General features: G+C 41.7%; 1 long non-coding RNA gene across 1 annotated transcript; it reads right to left on the reverse strand.

The window, feature by feature from the left end:
• Positions 1-225: 225 nt before the first annotated feature.
• Positions 226-4,246, reverse strand: LOC134421782 (uncharacterized). Its single transcript, XR_010028686.1, has 6 exons — positions 4,226-4,246; positions 4,044-4,076; positions 3,873-3,932; positions 2,910-2,945; positions 2,126-2,231; positions 226-1,374 (listed from the first exon to the last, which is right to left on the reverse strand). It is a non-coding gene; the product is annotated as an uncharacterized LOC134421782 (long non-coding RNA).
• Between the last annotated feature and the right edge of the window lie 18,569 nt (positions 4,247-22,815).

Below are 22,815 nucleotides of genomic sequence, written 5' to 3' on the forward strand. Positions count from 1 at the left end.
TGAGCTGGCCTGTGGATCCCTGCCAATCAGTGCTCCAGAACCCAATGCCCTTTAAATCAATACCTGTGAGAAGCAGAGCACAGGTTAAGGACCGTGGTGGAGTTTTGTGTGAACTGAGCACGATTAGAACTGAAGGAACATTGAGAAGGAAACAAAATCTTGAGAAAAAACAGGCAGTCGGTCCAATTATTTTTGTCACTGAGAGTATTTATTGAAGTTCAGGCTTTTACAAGATCCGCTGCATCGATTCGAAAGATCTGAATTTAAGGCACCCAAGTTAATTTAAGATGAAATACCTTTAGATTTACACCCACTAGCATATTTTTAGGAATGAGCAGCAGATCTTGGAACACAATGAACAGGTCTAGAGGTGCTCAACATAACGTCATGGTCAGAAGCATCATTACTAGGAGACGATGACAATAACGACGTCGCTTGCGCTTCTCCTGTTCCATGGGAAGGGTCTGGGAGGAGGGAACCTGTTCACTGGGAAGGGTCTGAGAGGGGGGAGCCTGTTCACTGGGAAGGGTCTGAGAGGAGGAAGGGTCTGAGAGGAGGATGTGACTCTGCAGTGAATGTGTGAGCTGGCCTGTGGATCCCTGCCAGTCAATGCTCCAGAACCCAATGCCTTTTAAATCAATACCTGTGAGAAGCAGAGCACAGGGTTAGGAGTGTGGTGGAGTTTTATGTGAACTGAGCACAATTAGAACTGAAGCAACATTGAGAAGGAAACAAAATCTTGAGAAAAAACAGGCAGTCGGTCCAATTATTTTTGTCACTGAGAGTATTTATTGAAGTTCAGGCTTTTACAAGATCCGCTGCATCGATTCGAAAGATCTGAATTTAAGGCACCCAAGTTAATTTAAGATGAAATACCTTTAGATTTACACCCACTAGCATATTTTTAGGAATGAGCAGCAGATCTTGGAACACAATGAACAGGTCTAGAGGTGCTCAACATAACGTCATGGTCAGAAGCATCCTTACTAGGAGACGATGACAATAACGACGTCGCTTGCGCTTCTCCTGGCTCTTCTCCTGTTCCATGGGAAGGGTCTGGGAGGAGGGAGCCTGTTCACTGGGAAAGGTCTGAGAGGGGGGAGCCTGTTCCCTGGGAAGGGTCTGACAGGGGGGAGCCTGTTCCCTGGGAAGGGTCTGAGAGGAGGGAACCTGTTCACTGGGAAGGGTCTGAGAGGAGGGAGCCTGCCGCCTGGGAAGGGTCTGGGAGGAGGAGGAGGAGGAGGAGGGGGTGCATTGCACCCTGATACTTTGCACCTCAGGCAGAGTCTGGGGTTTACAGCAGCCCCGTGACGGAGCTGGATGAGCCTCTGGCCTGGTGAAGGCTGATTCCCACAGGTTGGATCCTTTACACACCTGAAAAAGGGAAAAAAAAACAACCCCACATATTGATTTTGTCATGGCTGTGGCATGCTCACTAAGTTTGTTTCCTCGGTTGCAAGAAACTTTCTCCCACAAATGTTCAGCAGTGATGTTAATCACAACTCACAGCACTGAGCCCCTGTTCATTCCTCTCCATGCCACTGCATGGAATTTGGATGTCTGTTGGTGCAATGTGCACCACAACACATACAAATGTAATGCCAGACCTCATGGAATTTTGTCAATACATATTAAATCACGTTACAAACTGTGCAGTGATGAGGTAGTGGAATTTTACTGCACACTCTGCTATGGTTCATGCTTAATTAAAACAAACTAAAGGACAGCCATGGAAAGAAGGATTTTGAATTTTTGGAAGCTTAGAGCTGTCCATGAAGGATTCCCCTGGGCAGCATCCCAGCCCCTCTGACGTGTCTTTGAATCCCTGCCAGCATCATCTGGTGCCATAAATCAGTGACTCCAGCAAGAATTGCTCCTGGGACATTTGAATCAACAGACATGCACCAAGAATGTTTGTCTGTTTCCAAGAAATAGTGATGTTTTGCAAAATTTTAGTGTGATTAGTAATTGGAAGTATGGGTATGAGTGAGTAGTCAAATCAAGTTGTACCTGAGCACTTAAGGGTGTAACAAAATGGTGTGAAATCATCTTTGGGGTATCCCAGCTTGGCTGGGGCATCTCACATGAATAAATAGCATTTATTCATGCATGAATAAATATTTACCCTTCCAATGTTACTTCTGGCATCCCAGGTCTCCTTGGCTGGCACAGGCTGTTTAGGTATTTCAGCAACAAGAGCTTCACATAGTTAGGCAGGGGAACGAGCTCTGCTGCAGGGGAAGGAATTGAATGTTGAGAAACCAGAAGTAAACACAGAGCAGAATGCAGCAGGTATTTTACTGCATAATTTTTTTACTGCATATGTATTTTAAATACTGGCCTGCTTTGCTCATTTAAATGCGGGCCCGGAATGGCAGCTGAGCGGGGAGGAAATTAATTTCTCTCTCTCTGATATTGTCCCATTGAAAGCTCATTTCTCCCTCCTACAACTAACAGCTAACCCCGAGGTAACTCCTTGGTGTTGTTCTCTCCTGGAAGAGGGAGAATTTGCCAGGATCATGAGAAGTCTCTGCCTGTGAGCCCTCCAGAGCACAGGGCACGGGGTGGGCAGAGCTGGCAGGCCATGGGACGACATCTCAAATGGTTTGTGACCATAAACGGTGCAGACCTGGGCCAGCTCATCCCCTTGGCCCTCACCACTGAGGATGGTTCTGCTGCCAGCCCTGTCTAAGCAGTGTGTGATCCCTGGCTGAGCTGTGGCATTCCCAATCCCTGTGCCTGCATCCAGCCTCTCCCGCTTCCCCTGCACTCAGATCCCCTCTGCCAATGAGCTCACCAGCTCTGCCAGCCCTTCCCAGCTCTGCCAGCCCTTCCCAGCTCACATCTCTCACCCAGGGTATCCTGCCCTTAGGAAGAGAAGTCATTAAAAAGAAGAAAGAATCAAATACCTGAGCCTGTAGTTGCTGCGTTTGTCTGTGGATTGGCTTTGAATGAAAATAAAAAAAGGTTAAAAAGTGAGCTGATTGAGGAAAAGATGTGCTTTTAGGCCATCAGTTAATAGACATTGTAATGAGCAGAACACATTAGGACTAGGGAATATTATTAGCAGCAGTTCTGGGGAATGGAATTGTCATGGACAAAGGTTTCATACTAAGGAAAGTGTGGGGGCTTGAGTACTACACGTGACATATTACTGGCATTTATGGGAACTAGATTTAATTCTGTTTATCCCTCTCTGTGAGGTAATAACCCTCTGTGTGAGGCTCAAACGTCTGCTTGGCACCTGAAGTTCAGTTTCTTGTGTGTGCTTACCAAAGCAGCCAAGTGCTTTTTATCAAAGTGTGGCTGCCATGGGCAGACTCTAAAATAAACCCTGGCTCTGCTCTGTGAGCAGCTGGGGCAGAGCATTATCAACTAGGGAGCAGAATTTGCAATTCAGTTTTTTCAAAAGACAAAGCCCACTGTGGAAAACTAAGGTTCAAAGCAAATACCACTGAATATGTCAAAATATGTCAAAATATGAATATGTCCCACTGCCCCAACTTCCAGTGGGGATGCAGCTTTGGAATCCAGGGGGGCTGGCTTCGTAGGAGTGAGGTGATTTGGAGGAAATCTGAATAATTGTTGGTATTGATATGGGAGTTTCATTTTGCTCTCTACTAGTTCTAAGGAACTGGTGTGAATTCCAGTTCCTTAGAACTAGTAGAGAGCAAAATGAAACTCCCATATCAATACCAACAATTCAGGTCCCTCAATTTGTATGGAAGCCAAAAATAAAAAAAAAATTCCTAAATTTCAATATTAATTACATGAGATGATGCATGGAGACAGGGAGCCTTGCCAGCACATCTCAGATCCCAGCTTTGGTGGGGAGTTAAGGGTACAAAGCAGGGTAAATCTGCTTCATTTACCAGTGACAATGGCTGCTGTTTCAGGAGGTGGAGGGACTGATGCAGCAGGTGAGGCTGTCTCTGTGAGAAAAGAGAAAATTAAACATTGTATATGTTCTAATACATGGATGACCCACATGAAATACAGTGCAGTTTTCCCCACAGCTGCAGGAAGGACCAGAAATAAAATACCTGGTATTTCAGCTGCAGTGGGCTCAGCTGTGGCTGTCAAAGAGAAAACAAAACCACCCTTCAGTGTCTGTTCCATGATTGTGGGGGCAAAGCCAGGGCTGGCAAGGGGGAGTGGAGCAGGATTTCACTCAAGCTGATGCTTGATCCTGAAATTCTGACCAATACACTGAAGTCATACACACCTGCTGCTCCAGGTGTTGTGCCTTCTGGCGCAGGGGCTGATCAGAGACACGAGAGAAAACAAAACTGCAGGTTAAAAACTGCTTTCCCAGCACTGGGCAGGTGAGAGATACCCAAACCTCAGGAGACCCAAGGTCTCACTTAGGGGTTGGACAATGTTCCTGAGTGGGAGGAAAACCCATCCCTGACCATGGCACAGCTCTGGGGGCCTGGAGCTGTTTGCTAAACACCAGTTTGGGGCTGGGATGAGGTTTCTGACGTGCAGAGCCCGCCCAGTGCCGTGTGCTGGCGAGGGCACTGGGGATGCCTTGGTGGGCACTGGAGCTGCCCATTCCCATGGCAAATACATCCCAGAGTGTGCAGGGATTGGGATGCAGCTCTGGGAGGTGCAGGGAGGATGATTTTGTGGGAATGGGATGACCAGGGGCAAATCTGAGTTTGTGTTGATGTAGGGTGTCTGCCCCTTCAGGCTTTCATCAGGGCCAGTTTTTCTCTGTTTCCCCTTTTCCCTTTTGCTCCTTTATTACTATCTGGAAGCCAAAGGAGAGGCAGGTGGGATTATCTCCAATTCTAACTGATGAAATTATATTGTTATGGAGGCAGGGAGGCAGTCAATACATGATCAGAGCATGGCAGACAGCCAAACATGGAAACCAGAGCAACATTTCATTACTTACCAGGGGTGATGTCTGCTGCTGCAGCAGTGGATGCTGCTGCTGTGAGAAAGAAAAGATTAATTTAAATATTGTCTACATGTTAAATATAGTTTTTTCCCCTGACACCCATAGCATTTAAGCCATAGTTATTCTTTATTACTTACCAGGGGTGATGTCTGCTGGTGCAGCAGTGGATGCTGCTGCTGTGAGAAAGAAAAGATTAATTTTAATATTTTTTGCATGTTACATGTATTTTTTCCCCCTGACACCCATAGCATGTAGGCCATAGTTACTCTTTATTACTTACCAGGGGTGATGTCTGCTGGTGCAGCAGTGGATGCTGCTGCTGTGAGAAAGAAAAGATGAATTTAAATATTTTCTCCATTTTACATGTATTTTTTTTCCAGACACCCATAGCATTTAAGCCATAGTTAGTCTTTATTACTTACCAGGGGTGATGTCTGCTGGTGCAGCACTAGGAGGGACTGTTGCTGTGAGAAAGAAAAGATGAATTTAAATATTTTCTGCATGTTACATGTATTTTTTTTCCAGACACCCATAGCATTTAAGCCATAGTTAGTCTTTATTACTTACCAGGGGTGATGTCTGCTGGTGCAGCACTAGGAGGGACTGTTGCTGTGAGAAAGAAAAGATGAATTTAAATATTTTCTGCATGTTACATGTATTTTTTCCCCCTGACACCCATAGCATGTAGGCCATAGTTACTCTTTATTACTTACCAGGGGTGATGTCTGCTGGTGCAGCAGTGGATGCTGCTGCTGCTGTGAGAAAGAAAAGATAAATTTAAATATTGTGTACATGTTAAATATATTTTTTCCCCTGACACCCATAGCATTTAAGCCATAGTTATTCTTTATTACTTACCAGGGGTGATGTCTGCTGGTGCAGCACTAGGAGGGACTCTTGCTGTGAGAAGGAAAAGATGAATTTAAATATTTTCTGCATGTTACATGTATTTTTTCCCCCAGCACCCATGGCATTTAAGCCATAGTTACTCTTTATTACTTACCAGGGGTGATGTCTGCTGGTGCAGCACTAGGAGGGACTCTTGCTGTGAGAAAGAAAAGATGAATTTAAATATTTTCTGCATGTTACATGTATTTTTTTCCCCCTGACACCCATAGCATTTAAGCCATAGTTACTCTTTATTACTTACCAGGGGTGATGTCTGCTGGTGCAGCAGTGGATGCTGCTGCTGCTGTGAGAAAGAAAAGATAAATTTAAATATTGTGTACATGTTAAATATATTTTTTCCCCTGACACTCATAGCATTTAAGCCATAGTTATTCTATATTACTTACCAGGGGTGATGTCTGCTGGTGCAGCAGTGGATGCTGCTGCTGTGAGAAGGAAAAGATGAATTTAAATATTTTCTGCATGTTACATGTATTTTTTCCCCCAGCACCCATAGCATGTAGGCCATAGTTACTCTTTATTACTTACCAGGGGTGATGTCTGCTGGTGCAGCAGTGGATGCTGCTGCTGTGAGAAAGAAAAGATGAATTTAAATATTTTCTCCATTTTACATGTATTTTTTTTCCAGACACCCATAGCATTTAAGCCATAGTTAGTCTTTATTACTTACCAGGGGTGATGTCTGCTGGTGCAGCACTAGGAGGGACTGTTGCTGTGAGAAAGAAAAGATGAATTTAAATATTTTCTGCATGTTACATGTATTTTTTCCCCCAGCACCCATGGCATTTAAGCCATAGTTACTCTTTATTACTTACCAGGGGTGATGTCTGCTGGTGCAGCACTAGGAGGGACTGTTGCTGTGAGAAAGAAAAGATGAATTTTAATATTTTCTGCATGTTACATGTATTTTTTTCCCCCTGACACCCATAGCATTTAAGCCATAGTTACTCTTTATTACTTACCAGGGGTGATGTCTGCTGGTGCAGCAGTGGATGCTGCTGCTGCTGTGAGAAAGAAAAGATGAATTTAAATATTTTCTGCATGTTACATGTATTTTTTCCCCCTGACACCCATAGCATTTAAGCCAGAGTTACTCTTTATTACTTACCAGGGGTGATGTCTGCTGGTGCAGCAGTGGATGCTGCTGCTGCTGTGAGAAAGAAAAGATAAATTTAAATATTGTGTACATGTTAAATATATTTTTTCCCCTGACACTCATAGCATTTAAGCCATAGTTATTCTTTATTACTTACCAGGGGTGATGTCTGCTGGTGCAGCAGTGGATGCTGCTGCTGTGAGAAGGAAAAGATGAATTTAAATATTGTGTGCATGTTACATGTATTTTTTCCCCCAGCACCCATGGCATTTAAGCCATAGTTACTCTTTATTACTTACCAGGGGTGATGTCTGCTGGTGCAGCACTAGGAGGGACTGTTGCTGTGAGAAAGAAAAGGTGAAATTAAATGTTAAATTTATGTTTTTGCTCTGAAACTGGCAGCAAATAATCCAGAGTAACACTGTATTATTTACTAGTGGTGATGTCTACTGCTGCAGTACTAGGGGAGACTGTTGCTGTGAGAGAGAAAAGGTGAAATTAAATTTTATATGCATTTTAAATGGTCCTTTTTTCCCTAAGGACTGATAGCATATCCACCACAGTAATGTTATTTTACTTACGTGTGGTTACACCTGCAGGTTCAGCAGGAGGAGAGACTGTTGCTGTGAGAGAGAAAAGGTGAAATTAAATTTTATGCGCATTTTAAAGGTTTTTTGGGGTTTTTTTAAAGACTGATAGCATATCCACCACAGTAATGCTATTTCACTTACGTGTGTTTACATCTGCATTAGGAGGGGCTGTTGCTGTGAGAAAGAAAAAGTGAAATTAAATTTTATATGCATTTTAAATGTTTTTTTTCCCCCTAAAGACTGATGGCAAGTACACCACAGTAATGTTATTTCACTTACGTGTGTTTACATCTGCAGGTTCAGCAGTAGGGGAGACTGTTGCTGAGAGAGAGAAAAGGTGAAATTAAAGTTTATATGCATTTTAAATGTATATTTTTTTCTTAAGATTGATAGCATATCCACCACAGTAATGCTATTTCACTTACGTGTGTTTACATCTGCAGGTTCAGCATTAGGAGGGACTGTTGCTGTGAGAGAGAAAAGGTGAAGGTAAATTTTATATGCATTTTAAATGTATAATTTTTTCTCAAGACTGATACTATATACACCACAGTAATGTTATTTCACTTACGTGTGTTTACATCTGCAGGTTCAGCATTAGGAGGGGCTGTTGCTGTGAGAGAGAAAAAGAAGAAAAGGTGAAATTAAATTTTATGTGCTTGTTAAATGTATAGTTTTTTTCCTCAAGACTGATAGTATGTACACCACAGTAATGCTATTTCACTTACGTGTGTTTACATCTGCATTAGGAGGGGCTGTTGCTGTGAGAAAGAAAAAGTTAAATTAAATTTTGTATGCATTTTAAATGTTTTTTTCCCCTTAAAGACTGGTGGCAAGTACACCACAGTAATGCTATTTTACTTACGTGTGTTTGCATCTGCAGGTTCAGCAGGAGGGGAGACTGTTGCTGTGAGAGAGAAAAGGTGAAATTAAATTTTGTCTGCATTTTAAATGTATATTTTTTTCTTAAGACTGACTCTGTATACACCACAGTAATGTTATTTTACTTACATGTGTATGCATCTGCAGGTTCAGCATTAGGAGGGACTGTTGCTGTGAGAGAGAAAAGGTGAAGGTAAATTTTATATGCATTTTAAATGTATAATTTTTTCACAAGACTGATACTATATACACCACAGTAATGTTATTTCACTTACGTGTGTTTACATCTGCAGGTTCAGCATTAGGAGGGGCTGTTGCTGTGAGAGAGAAAAAGAAGAAAAGGTGAAATTAAATTTAATGTGCTTGTTAAAGGTATAGTTTTTTTCCTCAAGACTGATAGTATGTACACCACAGTAATGCTATTTCACTTACGTGTGTTTGCATCTGCATTAGGAGGGGCTGTTGCTGTGAGAAAGAAAAAGTGAAATTAAATTTTGTATGCATTTTAAATGTTTTTTTTCCCCCTAAAGACTGATGGCAAGTACACCACAGTAATGCTATTTTACTTACGTGTGTTTGCATCTGCAGGTTCAGCAGGAGGGGAGACTGTTGCTGTGAGAGAGAAAAGGTGAAGGTAAATTTTATATGCATTTTAAATGTATAATTTTTTCTCAAGACTGATACTATATACACCACAGTAATGCTATTTTACTTACGTGTGTTTACACCTGCAGGTTCAGCAGGAGGAGAGACTGTTGCTGTGAGAGAGAAAAAGAAGAAAAGATGAAATTAAATTTTATGTGCTTGTTAAATGTATAGTTTTTTCCTCAAGACTGATACTATATACACCACAGTAATGTTATTTTACTTAAGTGTGGTTACATCTGCAGGTTCAGCAGGAGGGGAGACTGTTGCTGTGAGAAAGAAAAAGTGAAATTAAATTTTGTCTGCATTTTAAATGTTTTTTTTTCCCCTTAAAGACTGATGGCAAGTACACCACAGTAATGTTATTTCACTTACGTGTGTTTGCATCTGCAGGTTCAGCAGGAGGGGAGACTGTTGCTGAGAGAGAGAAAAGGTGAAATTAAAGTTTATACGCATTTTAAATGTATATTTTTTTCTTAAGATTGATAGCATATCCACCACAGTAATGCTATTTCACTTACGTGTGTTTACATCTGCATTAGGAGGGGCTGTTGCTGTGAGAAAGAAAAAGTTAAATTAAATTTTGTATGCATTTTAAGTGTTTTTTTTCCCCTTAAAGACTGGTGGCAAGTACACCACAGTAATGTTATTTCACTTACGTGTGTTTGCATCTGCAGGTTCAGCAGTAGGGGAGACTGTTGCTGAGAGAGAGAAAAGGTGAAATTAAAGTTTATATGCATTTTAAATGTATATTTTTTTCTTAAGATTGATAGCATATCCACCACAGTAATGCTATTTCACTTACGTGTGTTTACATCTGCAGGTTCAGCATTAGGAGGGGCTGTTGCTGTGAGAGAGAAAAAGAAGAAAAGATGAAATTAAATTTAATGTGCTTGTTAAAGGTATAGTTTTTTTCCTCAAGACTGATAGTATGTACACCACAGTAATGCTATTTCACTTACGTGTGTTTACATCTGCATTAGGAGGGGCTGTTGCTGTGAGAAAGAAAAAGTTAAATTAAATTTTGTATGCATTTTAAATGTTTTTTTTTCCCCTTAAAGACTGATGGCAAGTACACCACAGTAATGCTATTTTACTTACGTGTGTTTGCATCTGCAGGTTCAGCAGGAGGGGAGACTGTTGCTGTGAGAGAGAAAAGGTGAAATTAAATTTTGTCTGCATTTTAAATGTATATTTTTTTCTTAAGACTGACTCTGTATACACCACAGTAATGTTATTTTACTTACATGTGTATGCATCTGCGGGTTCAGCATTAGGAGGGACTGTTGCTGTGAGAGAGAAAAGGTGAAGGTAAATTTTATATGCATTTTAAATGTATAATTTTTTCTCAAGACTGATACTATATACACCACAGTAATGCTATTTCACTTACGTGTGTTTACATCTGCAGGTTCAGCATTAGGAGGGGCTGTTGCTGTGAGAGAGAAAAAGAAGAAAAGGTGAAATTAAATTTTATGTGCTTGTTAAATGTATAGTTTTTTCCTCAAGACTGATAGTATGTACACCACAGTAATGTTATTTTACTTACGTGTGGTTACATCTGCAGGTTCAGCAGGAGGGGAGACTGTTGCTGCGAGAAAGAAAAGGTGAAATTAAATTTTATATGCATTTAAAAGGTTTTCTTTTTCCCTTAAAGACTGATGGCAAGTACACCACAGTAATGATATTTTACTTACGTGTGTTTACACCTGCAGGTTCAGCAGGAGAGACTGTTGCTGTGAGAGAGAAAAGATTAAATTAAATATTATGGGAATTTTAAATGTATAGTTTTTTCCACCAAGACCCATAGCATAAGCAGCAGAGTAATGCTGTTTTACTTAATACAGAACGAAAAGGTGAAATTAAATATTGTCTGCATTTTAACTATATACTTCTCTTCTGAGACCTACAGCATTTCCTGTTTGTAGGAAATCAGGGCTTAGAACAGTGATAGAGCCTAATTTTTCTGCGATTCCTAGTAATTTAAGGGATATGGCTTGGGTTTGTTTTTTCCCATCCTTTAAACACTGCCTGGTTCAGCCTCTCTCCCCAGCTTCTTCACTGAGACAATGAGCTAGCAGCTGACTCATTTTGAGGTTCATTAATTTACTTTAACCCCATCAACGTAATCCATTTTGATCAAACTCAAGCACTGCAATTAGATTTTATGGCATTGTGTCTGTATCTCACCTCCAGCCCGTGTGGAAAGGATTTCTGCAGCCGGGGTTGTCACATTTGCTTCCAGTGCAGCAGGTATCAGGTTTGGTTCTGAAGTACTTGCAGAGGCTGTGAGAAAGAGGAGGAAACGTGGGAGCAAGAGGGAAAGAGCGCTCAGATAAGCCTGGAATCAGCTCTTGATGAATTTAAATGCTTTCAGATTCCACCGGGCTCAAAATGTGCCCGATCCTCACAGCAGGCTCTGCCCACAGCGCTCGCAGCTCCCGCCTGCCTGCTGGCCCCACACTCAGGGACAAACACGAGCTGCACTGAGAGATGCTCATTTGGCAGCATCTTTTGGCTTCTCCTCTGAAGTCCTGTCCCAGCCACGTCTGTCTGACCTGCTGCACCTTGTGCAAATGCCCTTTACCTGTCTGTGGTGTAATTGGGATTTCTGATGTCCTGCTCTCCTCTCCTGCGGTGGTGGTGGAAGGCAGGGAGGCTGAATGGGTGAGAAATTAAGTGGCTGCAAGCAGCAATAAAACCTGTGTTAAAACCCTAAGAATAAATGGTTTTGGGAACCAGCTTTTGATTTCTGTGTTGCATATAATAAAACATACACTCGTGATTCTATATGGTAGAAAAATGCGTTTTAACACTTGCCCTTCTGTGGATTATGAAGAACATAATTAACACCTAGAAATCCCAAGAAACAGTAATAGAGTCTGTACTTTAAGGTTTTCAGGATATTATGATTATTTCAGCAAAAAAAAAAAAATTGAATCAGAAACTTCTACCTGTAGTGTAAAGACTTGCCTCATGTTTTCATTAATTATTAATAGGTAAGTGGCAAATACAGTTCGTACTAGCAGTGCCAAGAAATAATGAAAATATAAAGAAATAATTTTGCAGTGGGTGAATAAATAGTAATTTAGAGCAATAACTTGTAATTCAGAGCAATAACTTGTAATTCAGAGCATGTGCTTCCTAGAAAACTGTCTGCCAAGGAGCTGTAAGCACATTATTTTTTTGAGTTAAAAATTAGGCTCTGAGCACTAGGGAGACCCTTTACAGAGCTAATTTTGGGACTCCTGTCCCAAAAGCTCAGCCTTACCTGTCGGTGCAACAGTGGACTGCACTGCATCTGTGAACAGCAAAAAAAGAGCAAGAGTTTACTTTATTGGGCAGTTATTTATATTATATATTTATGACAAGAATTATTTTTGTTTCCACTCACACATGCTTCACAACTGTATGGGCCTCTATTTTCTCCTTACTCCTTGTTATCTTGGGGGTTGGCTGTAAGTTGTTGGCTAAACTGGTCCTGAACTACCTGCTTTTCACTATTTTCATACCCAGGACTTGCTGGCCCATCTTGTTATTTTGTGCAAGGCATCCTTTTGCTCCTCAATCACTCAGACTTAAACAGAAGAAGCACCTCACCTTCCCTTTCAGCCCTGGCCTGATTTCCAAGCTCTACCCTGATGTTTCTTGCATTTACAGTGAACAGCATAGTCCAGGGAGGTTTTTTCTTATTTTATAGCATTTTATTTTCACTATCATTTTTATCTTACGTGAGCAGATGACACCAACATCCTCACTGAGTGCACAGCTGTGCTCGCCCCAGCCGGCACGCTGGCACTCCCAAAGGTGGGATTCACCTCCTCTACCCTCACATCATCCAAGTGGATAACTTTTCCACTCTGGCCAAAGTAAGACAGTGAAGCTTGGCCACAGTGAAGCTGTCTGCACACAACGTTGGCACTGTTCATGTTGAAATAATCATCACAGACCTATTTTCCATCGTGATGAACTTCAACCCTCCCGGCGCATCGGCGCCCTCCAGATTCCACTCTCAGCTGTGGTTGTGGTGGAACTAAGGCAAAAGTTGGCAGGTAAATCTCATTTTGTTTATTTATAGCTGAATTTCTGGTGTCTAAATTTGAATCTCCACGGATTCTGCCGCCTGCAGGGCCTGATCTACCCTGGTGGGGGATGGCTGGCTGTGCTGCTGAGGCACAGCTCACCACAGCTGGCTCGGGGAGCTCTGCACATCTGCCAGGTACGTTCACACTTGGGAGCACATCTCTTACCTTTGGGCTCCAATTTTTCTTTAATCCACTCGGCAAATTTTTCCCATATTGAGTTTAGGTCTGTCTGTGCCTGGTCCCACCAGGCTCCACTTGCTGTGGCAGAGAAGGAAATGTATTAGCCCTGAAGTAACACATCATACTCTTGGTTTGTAAATAATTCAATACAGCCAGCCCTTGATCTCACTGTGAAATCACCTCTTTTTGTAAGAGATTGGCAAGACTTTTTTCATGGTGACTATGGAGATAAATAAAGTTAAAATGATGCCATTCGAACTAACAAGATTATAAGTTTGAAGGAACATGTCATGGAGAGCATATTTCCACCTGAGTCTGGTAGACTGCTCTGTGTTTATTTCCCCCTCTTTCTCTACATTTTAAAATGTACAGTATAGAATAATTTTAACTAAAACTAGAAAATTGGATGAAGAACATTTGGAAAACAACTTCCACAAGTTATTTCTCTTGTGAAAAAGACACAAAGGAATATTCTTCAGCCTTCTTCAGTCTGTAACCTTCATATTTCGAAATGTGAAGGTTATATTTCGAAATACAGTATCTTAATATAATATTTCATATATTATATAAATTGTATTATGTATTTTTAAATGCATACATTTTTAAATGCACACATTTTGAAATGCATTTTGAAATACAACCTATGGATTTGGACTGAATCTTTGAAGTAGAAGACAAACCGTCAATTCTAGGGTATAAAATTCATCAGCAGTATTCGAGGACAATCTTTGCCACCACTTCCCAGCAAGCCAGCCTGTATTAGTCAGTGATTCTGTAACATTTCAGAAATAATTCAGTGACAGTTCTATAAAATCAAAGAGGTTTTCAAGGCGTACCTGGTTCGGCCAGGAGAGTGGAGCTCAGCAGAAGCAGCCAGGTGAGACGCACGTGAAGGTCCATGGTTGTTGGGGGCAGTCTGTTCTAGCCCAGCACAGCTGCACAATTTATACCCAATGGGTTCTGTGCAACCTGATGCCCCTCCCTGACCTTCCAGATGGATGCCAAGGAAGGGATTCAGTGAGGATTTTCCTTTCTCAGGGTACATCCAGACATCCGGATGAGGAGATCCAGCTCAGGGAGCTGTTCCAGACTGAGATCTTCCCAAACACTCCCTGGGCACCTTTGTGGCCCTGTGTTGGTGGTGTGGCTGTTCCAGGAAGCAGTGATTTACTTTTGGGGATTAGGCTGTTTGGTAAGGATTCTCATGCCACCCATTAGGACATTTTCCAATTTACAACCACATTAACCTGATTAATTGGTGTGAGGATTGTGCCAAAAGATTAGCATCCTAGAAGTGGCAGGCAAGCCTCAAACAAATTCTCTTTGTTTGCCAAAATTACTCATGTAAGAAGCAGTTTTTCTCATTTTCCTGACTTCTCTTTAACCTGGGAGAAGATCCCTCAGGATGTTTCAGATCTGCAGCTCTCTCTGTCTCACTTGTAGCCCCCGGAGCAATAGAAGAGCTTCCAGTCTTCTCTCTGACATTGGGTCATGGTCAACACCACCATGGCCTCTGATATCCTAAAGGATGCCTCCAGCTCTGCCTCATTTTGTCCTGTCAGGGAGAAGGGACTCAGCTACAGAGAGAAAAAAACAAAGCTGAATTTTCTTAGCTGAATTAAAAATGAACATAAATTCTTTCTTTTCATAAACGCTTTTCTTATTTTCATGGCACAGTACAGCTCTGTTTGGGGCCCTGATGTAGGGATGGGAGGTGACATGGAAGGAACATGGCTGAATGCAAAAATCTTTAGTTTTTAAAAAGCATCAAGATTTGCTTTTTCAGCATTCCTCAGTCTCCTTTACAAAACAGGTGAGGCCCCAAGGAGGTCATGCAGAGGGTAAATCCTGTGTGCCAAGAGCCAGCAGTGATGACAGCAGGGCTGACCTTTGTGGTCTTGGAAGGGCAAAGCTGTTCCCCAGAACATCTTAAAGAAATCTATCAAAATCTGCTTCCAGAAAACAAACAGGGTGTGCAGCGAGATCCCTTTGGGCTGGAGGCTCAGCGTTAATCTTCCTTCACAGAGCGAGGTTCTGCTGCCCTGGCGGATCTCCCCTTCCCTGGAAACAACTTTATTTAGAGTTAGAATTTCTCTGAGTATCTGGGCCTAAGGGGGCTGAAAGCAGAGGGAAAATGTGGATCTGTTCTGGTGGCTGCTGCCACTGGAGGGCAGCGGGGCCCCATCCTTGGGAAGAGAGCACAGGGATGGAAAAGATGCTCCAACACCACAGAGCTGCTGTGGCAGCCATGAAAACCCTCCACCTGAGCAAATCCCTTCAAAAGTACACATTTTTGTAAGGAATTTCACTAAAGAGGTTTTGAAGGAATAAACTAGGGCTGGCTGCCTTTCTCCTGTACGTATATTTATTTGTAAGGAATTTCACTAAAGTGATTTTGAAGAAATAAGCTAGGGCTGACTGCCTTTCTTCTGTACGTGTATTTATTTGTATTTCTCATTCCTGGGGGGAAAAATAAAAATCACTGATATGTGTGAACTCACAACTTTTCCCCATGCTGTAGCAATGTATTTGTCATTTCTTTCAGCATCATTCTACACTCCTGAAAAGTTTTCTTATGGGATAAATCCTGGTTTTTGCTGTACCCACTGTATTCCCAGCAATCTGGGGTGGGCCATGTCCAGTGCCTTGCCACAGTGGAAGTGTTCCCAGTGCCAAACTCAGTTCTGTACCAGCCCCTTGCCCAGTTCTGTTCCCTTCCTGGACACACTCCAGCCCCTCAATGGCTTTGTTATCCTCAGGGACCCAGAGATGATCCTGAGGTGCCTCAGCAGTGCTGGCACAGGGGATGGGTATGCCATGACCTTCTGGCCCTTCTTGGTCCTTACCCAAATTTAACCTTGACAGCTTTTTTTAAATATCTGCCTGATGGTAAAAGAAGCTCAAAGTCTCGTTCTCCTCTGATTTTTCAAGTTGTTGGCAGGGACAGTCAGCTCTTAATTAATTATCCACTTGTTGGACACTCTGTGAAACAAAAGAGGTTTTACAAAAAAGGTGAAGTGTTATCACAGAATCATAGAATTCTTGATTTGGAAACAATCCTGCTGGCACACCGGTGCTGGAACAGGCCAGGATTTCTCTCTGACAGCCTTTCCACTGAAGTCCAATGAGTTCTGAAGTGAGAGGTGTTTTTGAGGAATGATAAACAACAGGCAAATCCAGCTGAAGTCAATCACACCCTCAATAATATAACCTGCTAAGTGGTTGCCTCTATTTGTGGTGAATTTATTGTAAAGTGGAAATTTTAGGTATGAAGCCACTGTGTTTGGAGTATTGAGTGCTGCGTCTCAATTTAATCAAAAATCCTTTCCTTAGGATTTTTCCTCCTGAGAAGCTGAGAGGCCTCAGGAACAAAATGCAAACAATGATTATCTGCTGCTGTGGAATGCAACAGGTGCATCTGGGATTGGTCTCATGGGGTTGTTTCTAATTAATGGCCAATCACAATCTGCTGGCTCAGACTCTCTGTCCGAGACACAAACCTTTGTTATCATTCCATTCCTTCTTTTTCTGTTCTTAGCCAGCCTTCTGATTAAATCCTTTCTTCTATTCTTTTAGCATAGTTTTAATGTAATATATATAATAAAATAATAAATCAAGCCTTCTAAAACGTGGGGTCAGATCCTCGTCTCTTCCCTCATCCTAAAACCCTGGTGAACACCATCACAGCGTGTCCAGCTGCCCAGCCCCAGGGGAGAATTCCCTTGGGACAAGGATGTCACATCAGCCTCTGCAAGCTCCAGTGAGGGAAAAACCTTTGTCAGGGGTGAAGGCTGTGCCAAAGTCGAGGGGTGTCAGTGACCTTGTCCCCACACATGGCAGGAGAGGTCGTTCCATCCTGTTACCCACTGAGGCTTTCTGTCAACACTCCCTGCTTGTCTTGGCACCTGCTGCGTTCCTGCAGCTTTCTCTGCTTTCCCCTTTCCTGTGGACAATGGTCTTAATGGAGAGCTTGCCTCAGCTTCCAGCAAATCCCTTTGACCTCAGCAGTGCCAGGGCAGGGTCACATCAGTGCTGGTGACCTTCTCCAGCGCCCTTGGAACACTTGTCATCAAGCACAGGAGTGGCCTAGGGGAGCCAGGGACTGAGCTGTCACTGCTGTTGCCTTTAAATTTAATTTCAATTTTAAAAATTTTAATTTCAATTTTTAAATTTTAATTTTTAAATCAGTGCAGTGAGACACATGAAGTTTGCAGTGTAGCTCACTGCCAGTGCAGAGAAGAAGAAAGGCTCTGTAGGTGCCAAAGTTAAAGTGATTTATTCCCAGCTGAGTAGTGATTGTGAAATCAGTCATAATTAAATAAATTACCTGTGCTAGACAAATGATGGTGGGTATTCATTGATATATTTACAACGAAATGTTTAAATTAATAGACCAAAATCAAGTTTCAACTTATTGAGACAATGGTGACCAAGACTTGAGGTTAATCAAGCCAAAGCAGCACCATGTGACCATAATTTCCTTATGACTGCATTTCCTTTTCTCCTTGCATTTTAATATCACTTAAGGGCCTTTGAGTTTCATTAGGAAGTCCAAAAATTCTCTTAGGGTTTTTTTTTTTTGTGTGAGGTAAATGCAGATAACAGATAATATTAAATGTTTTATGCAATACCTTTTCTTTTTTAAGGCTTGGAACCTTTGACAACCTGGTCCAGTGAAGAGGTTTTTCACACTCAAAAAGTCACATCCTTTCAGCCCTGTGGCAAATCAGATTTCTATTTAAGTTTCATATATTAAATTTTCTTATATATTAAAAATCTATAGTTAACTTCATGAAAACTCATGTAACTCAGAATTACTGCTTTCACTGTGGTCAAAATACACTGTATTTTAAGTTTTTCCTTATGCATAAGCTACTGAAGAAACTAAATAAGGTGCAAATCAGTAATAAAGAGCAAGTTTTTTATGGTAAAAAAATTTTTTCAAGATAGAAAAGGTTGAATAAATATGAAATTGAAAGTACCAGGTATTTCAGTTCCCATAGAAGCTGTCAGAGGAGGAAACAGATAAAATATACATTTTAGCAATTACAGTTTCTGTAAAATTAACTGTATTTTTCAAAGAGGTTTTTCCCCCAGAGGGTGGTTGGGCACTGGAGCAGCTCCTCTGGTTACAGCACAAAACCTACCACAGGTCAAGAAGTGCCTGGACAGCATTGTAAGTCAGGTGGTTTCAGTGTAGGTAGTCCTGTGAGGAGCAGGGAGCTGGACTCAAACATCAGTGATTGTTTCCAAATCAAGAATTCTATGATTCTGTGATAACACTTCACCTTTTTTGTAAAACCTCTTTTGTTTCACAGAGTGTCCAACAAGTGGATCATTAATTAAGAGCTGACTGTCCCTGCCAACAACTTGAAAAACCAGAGGAGAACGAGACTTTGAGCTTCTTTTACCATCAGGCAGATATTTAAAAAAAGCTGTCAAGGTTAAATTTGGGTAAGGACCAAGAAGGGCCAGAAGGTCATGGCATATCCTTCAGAGGGATCTGACACAGCTCTGGTTCTTTTTTTATTTCTTTCTGTCCCTAAGCTGCAAAGGCGTCGTGTGTCTGAACCTTTGCATTTGGCTTATCCTGGTTTTCTCGCTCAAATAAATGATCCTCAGGTGTTCAATAAAAGCTTTGTCAAGGTGAGATATGTGAGATTAGAACCTTAAGTTCAGGAAAAGTCTCCTGTGTGACAGTTTGCTGGCTCTGTGAGGGCAGAATGTGCCTCAGGATTGATTTTGTTGTTCCTCCCAAGCCTTGGTAGAGAGCAAACAGAGTTGGTTAAAGGAGGCTACAGGTGACTAAAGCAGCGTGGTGGTAATACAGCAGGGTGGACTCTGAGTGGCACTGCTTGAAACGCTCTAAAAGGTTTCCAATCTGAGTTGCAATGCCAGGAGCCCCCCAAGACTGCCCAGATTAAAAAAAGACTGGATGTGCCACTTGCTGCCATGATCTAGTTGAATAGTTAGAACATGGGCTGGACTTGATGATCTTATAGGTCTCTTCCAGCCTTGAACTTCTGTGATTCTGTGATTCTAGCCTGTGTTTCAAACAGTTAATGCCCAGCTTGGTTTCTGTCCCCTCAGCTGTGACACCGCTGCCTTGGCCCGGACGGATCCTCGCGGTGCTGGCAGGCAGCAGCCCTCTTGTCCTCCCCAACAAAGCATTCCTTAGCAAAACCCAGGCAGCTCCTGGAACAAAGAGGGCTTGTCTCAGGCTGGCAAGGCTCAGATCAAGTGTTTGCTCTGCTTGCTCAGAGTGCTGCTCCTCAAACCGACGCTGCCCGGGACCTCCAAGGGAAACTGAAGCAGCAGAAATCCAAAATTTGGATTTCTGAGCCTGAACTAGCCATATCGACACCCAGCATTTGGGATAGAAGGTTTGGCTTGGCCAAACAGTCATGGAATCACTGAGGTTGGAAAAGAAACACCTTTGTCTGGAGGCACAGAGCCCTCACATGAACACAGCTCGATTTTCATCATATCTCGTTCAACAAAGCTCTGCTTGAATCCAGGCTTAGCAATAGAAGGTGAAAATTAATGCCAAATGCCTCCAAAATATCTCAACATCACTAGTCAGCCACTGGCAGGAAACAGAGAGTCCACATCTCTGAAATGATGAGAAAAATACAGGAAAAAACAAAGTGACAGTCATTAGACTTGGCAGGCTCTTTAGAACAGCAGCAGGACAATTAATGTCTACATTACACCCTGTGACTAATCCACTTATTTCACAAAAAGAAAAAGAAGAGAAAATTTGGTTGGATGGGTACCAGGTGATTCAGGGCAAAAGAGGTGCTCCAGGTGTTATTCTAGGAAATGGAAACAGCTCTCACTCCAGTGACACAGCCACTGATGACTTTCCTCAGCCAGGAGAGGTTTCATTAAAATAAACTTCTTGTGTCCTGAGTCTGAGAGAGAAGATCTCCCAACTTTCACAAGCTGCTGCGTGCATTTTAATGTCTCCTTAGATTTTGCCATCTAGATAAAAAGAGCCAAAATTTTTAAAAATGCCAGAGGGAGATTCTAGTGCAATCCTGTTAAAAAAGCTTGGTTGTGACTTGGTGAGTCTGATGGAGTTTGCTAAGAAAATAAAATTATCTGTTGAGTGAAATGATCTCCAGAGTATATTCCTTTAGTTATATAATTGGAATTTGGTGCAAGCAGTGGGGCTTGGGCAGTAAAGGACCCCATGGGCAGAGCTGGGAGCAGAAGGTTGTGCTCAGCTGCTGAATTCAGCTTGATGTCAATGCATGTCTGTGGCATTCCCTGGCAAAGCACGGAGAGAAAGTAATGAAAACCAGAAAAATGGTGTTCCTTACCCATACCCCGCAAACCCTAACTGGGTTTTGAAATCTCAGCCTACGTGAGGATTTGTTATTAACAAATAAAAAATGGAATCTACTTGCTGGCTATGAGATGCAGAAACAAAACCGTGTTTATTTACACCCCGTTATAAATATTTTTGTGGTGGGTTCCTGGGAAGGAGGGCTACAGAGCTGAATGATCTGCTTCATTCTCCAAAATTAGAATGGAAGGATAAACAGGACAGGAAATCCAGCATACAAACAAGCAAACAAGGACTTTGTTTGTGAGCTTTGCTCCAATCCCTGTTCTGGCCAAATAGGTGCCTTGGTGGTACTGGGAACAGCATGAAGTCAGGAATTCAAAGACACCATGCAATTATTTACTAAAAAATACACATGCATTTCAAATCAAATTGCTTTTGATCCCTTCTCTTCCCGTTAAAGAAACCTTGAGGGGAATTTCTCAGGGATGTGCAGTTTTGTCAGAGCTCTGAGCACTTTCAGCTGTTTGCTCGTTCCCCTCTCCCGGTGGGACGGGGGAGACAGTTGGGGAAAAAGAAAATATAAAATAAAATAAAATAAAATAAAATAAAATAAAATAAAATAAAATAAAATAAAATAAAATAAAATAAAATAAAATAAAATAAAATAAAATAAAATAAAATAAAATAAAATAAAATAAAATATAGTCTTGGGCTCCCCAGCCTCCTCACTGGCAGGGCAGCACAAGGAGCTGACAAATCCTTGATTGAGTGTGCATGGCTCAGAACCATCAGTGTCTTCTCAACATTATTCTCATCCTCAATCCAAACAAGGCACTGTACCAGCTGCTAGGCAGAAAATTAACTGCCCCAGCCAGAAGCAGTGCAGGGTGTGATTCTGTCATTGGGTTGACACTTCTAAGGGATTTTCTCATGGTGCTGCAAACAAAATATTTGTTATTGGTGCTGAGATGATGGGTTGAGTGCTGGGTGAACAAGCACATGGCTGAGTCGTGGCAGACACACCAAGAGGAAATAAAATAACCCAAAACCAAAGTCAGACAGTTGTGCAAAGGAAAAAGCTGCCAAGTGATGGTTGGTGTGTCTTGTCTGAGGGCAGAGCAGGTGACAGAAATAAGCAGCCCCCAGAAAATTGATTTAAAGAGCAAAAGAAGTGTCCTTCACGTGCTCCTGGTTCTTGACACCCTTGTGTTTGCCTTCACTGGGAGATTGGCATAACTGATCCCCTACAGACCAAACAAAAAACCAAAACAAAAGGCCAAATAAACAATTTTAGCTTACTTTTTGGCTTTAATTCCTTGTATTTTTTAACTGGGACATGAAAGGCAAGAAATCCCAGGTCTTGCTTTTCATGTTTTCATGCATCAGTGATAAATGTTTATGTGGCATTTGGCTGTTTGCATTTCCAGCATATTTCAGTCTGATTTATAAATGTGCACAAGACATTCTGAAAGGCTGGGTAAGTCCTGAGAAGCCAAACTCCTCACAACCGCAAAGCATACAGCCATGGAGGAGAAAACAAATTAAGTCATTTTGTGATCAGCAACCAAAAGTAATAAAAATTGAACAAAAGTCTTCCTTCTGGAAAGAAGATTTGAAATGTCTTTCACCTCTTGACATTTGGGTGAGAGCTGAAAAGGCTCCTGGCTGGGATTCAATCTCTTGGATGACATTTGTAGTTTTGCCTGGTTTAGGGTGTGTGTTAATGGAAGGCTAAAAATTGATATAACAAGCCTTTAGAATAGATTGTGTGTTTCAGCCTAAAAGATTGCAAACAACACATCTTTAACAGCTCAGTGTATTTTGAATTTGAATTTATTCAGTCTAGAGAAGCTAAAACTTAGTGGAAAAGATATTAATCAATGCTCAAAATAATTAGAATATTGTATAGCCACAAATCCAGTTGCTGTGGTAAGATCAATTTTTACATTTCCTTTCCAGAGATGATCCATTCTCATCAAATTAAATCTTCCTTCCTTTCAATAAACCTTGAAATATTTCTTGATGCCTCACTCACCTTTTCACTCCAGCTCACAAAATTTTGAGGCATTAGATAAATGGTTTTAGAATGATGTGAGAGGAGAATTAAAGAGGAGGAAAATGATAAAATAATTGTGCTAAACTACTCGTGACATGAAAGTTGAAATTGTTTCTTAATCCTTTAAGAGGTGTTAGGATTACAAAGCTGTTCTAAGGCATTGCAGCAGAAT

The sequence above is a fragment of the Melospiza melodia genome, chromosome 9 (assembly GCF_035770615.1).
Source record: "Melospiza melodia melodia isolate bMelMel2 chromosome 9, bMelMel2.pri, whole genome shotgun sequence".
NCBI classification, from domain to species: Eukaryota; Metazoa; Chordata; class Aves; order Passeriformes; family Passerellidae; genus Melospiza; species Melospiza melodia.